The following is a 2500-nucleotide window of genomic DNA, read 5'->3' as shown; positions in this document are numbered from 1 at the left end:
ACCACAGATGTAAGGGCGACCGGTCTGTAATCATTTAGTCCTGTTGGCCTTAGCTTTTTGGGCACAGCGATGATGGTGGAGGACTTGAGACAGGCTGGTACATGGCATGTCTCCAGGGAGGTGTTAAAGATGTTGGTGAACACCGGAGACAGCTGGCCAGCGCAGTGCCTGAGGGTGGCTGGAGAGACAGAGTCCGGCCCGGCTGCTTTGCGTGGATTCTGCCTCTTGAAAAGCCCATTAACTTCTCCCTCCTGAAAGGAGAGAGTCGTTTCTGTAGTATGGGTGGGGGATGGGGCCTCTTGGGTGGGAAGGGGTGGTTCAGGACAGTCCAATTGTCTTTCAAATCTACGGTAGAACTCGTTCAGGTCGTTGGCTAGGCGGGAGTCGTTAGTGGTGTGGGGCGCTCTGGGTTTGTAGTTGGTGATGTGCCTGAGCCCTTTGGCAGACAGAAGCAGCGTCGTTAGTAGAGAACTGGTGTTTTAGTGTCTCTGAGTACAGTCGTTTAGCCTCTCTCACCGCTTTGCTAAACCTGTTCTTCGACTCCTTGAATCTGTCTCTATCCCCACTCCTAAACGCTTCCTCCTTCTCCAACCTCAACCTTTTGAGCTTTGCTGAGAACCAGGGCTTGTTGTTGTTAAAGTTCACCCTGGTACGTGTTGGGATACAGCAGTCCTCACAGAAGCTGATGTACACAGCCTCTGTGAGTTCATCCAGACTATTGGTAGCAGTCGTGAACATATCCCAGTCAGTACAGTCTAAGCACGCCCGCAAATCTTCCACAGCCTCACTGGTCCACTGTTTAGATGTCCTCACAGCAGGTTTACAGAGTTTTAGTTGCTGCCTGTATGCACGAATCAGGTGGACCAAGGGAGTTCTGTGCGAGCCGAACAGCCCCGTGACCCACAAGAGAAACATCCCCGCCAAATTCGAGCGTTTGACGGGGTCTATCCGTGAAAAAATATTCACGTTTTTGAGTGCACATGCATTTCTGCTGCAAATGCCTCTGGAAGTTTCATGCCGTTCGTATGCCAATTGTGGCAACACGAAAATGACCCGTTTTCCCATTCCGAGGGATTTCTGTGCGACCCTAACAGCCCCGTGAGCCACAAGAGACACATCCCCGCCAATTTCTAGCGTTTCACGGGGTCTATCCGTGAAAAATATAGACGTTTTTGAGTGCACATGCATTTCTGCTGCAGATGCCTCTGGAAGTTTCATGCCGTTCGTACGCAATGTGGCAACACGAAAATGACCCCTTTTCCCATTCCGAGGGATTTCTGTGCGACCCTAACTAACAGCGCCCGTGAGCCACAAGAGAGACATCCCCGCCAATTTATAGCGTTTCACGGGGTCTATCCGTGAAAAATATAGACGTTTTTGAGTGCACATGCATTCCTGCTGCAAATGCCTCTGGAAGTTTCATGCCGTTCCTATGCAATGTGGCCACACAAAAATGACCCGTTTTCCCATTCCGAGGCATTTCTGTGCGACCCTAACAGCCCCGTGAGCCACAAGAGAGACATCCCCGCCAACTTCTAGCGTTTGACGGGGTCTATGCGTGAAAAATATTAAAATTTTTGAGTGCACGTGCCTTTCTGCTGCAAATGCCTCTGGAAGTTTCATGGCGTTCCTATGCAATGTGGCAACACGAAAATGACCCCTTTTCCCATTCCGAGGGAGTTCTGTGCCACCCTAACAGCCCCGTGAGCCACAAGAGACACATCCCCGCCAATTTCTAGCGTTTCACGGGGTCTATCCGTGAAACATATAGAAGTTTTTGAGTGCACATGCATTCCTGCTGCAAATGCCTCTGGAAGTTTCATGCGGTTCGTACGCAATGTGGCAACACGAAAATGACCCGTTTTCCCATTCCCAGGGATTTCTGTGCGACCCGAACAGCCCCGTGAGCCACAAGAGACACATCCCCGCCAATTTCTAGCGTTTCACGGGGTCTATCCGTGAAAAATATCAATTTTTTTTTGACTGCACATGCATTTCTGCTGCAAATGCCTCTGGAAGTTGCATGCGGTTCGCATGCAATGTGGCGACACGAAAATGACCCGTTTTCCCATTCCGAGGGATTTCTGTGCCACCCTAACAGCCCCGTGAGCCACAAGAGAGACATCCCCGCCAATTTCTAGCGTATCACGGGGTCTATCCGTGAGAAATATTCACTTTTTTGAGTGCACATGCATTCCTGCTGCAAATGCCTCTGGAAGTTTCATGCGGTTCGTATGCAATGTGGCGACACGAAAATGACCCGTTTTCCCATTCCGAGGGATTTCTGTGCCACCCTAACAGCCCCGTGAGCCACAAGAGAGACATCCCCGCCCACTTCTAGCGTTTCACGGGGTCTCTCCGTGAAAAATATCACATTTTTTGAGTGCACATGCATTCCTGCTGCAAATGCCTCTGGAAGTTTCATGCGGTTCGCATGCAATGTGGCGACACGAAAATGACCCGTTTTTTCCCATTCCGAGGGATTTCTGTGCCACCCTAA

This window comes from Petromyzon marinus, unplaced genomic scaffold (genome assembly GCF_048934315.1).
Source record: "Petromyzon marinus isolate PM22_M1 ecotype Great Lakes invasive population unplaced genomic scaffold, UKy_Petmar_22M1.pri1.0 PM_G_Scaffold_71, whole genome shotgun sequence".
NCBI lineage: Eukaryota > Metazoa > Chordata > Hyperoartia > Petromyzontiformes > Petromyzontidae > Petromyzon > Petromyzon marinus.
The sequence above is the reverse complement of the archived record's forward strand: the minus strand, read 5'-3'. Positions refer to the sequence as shown.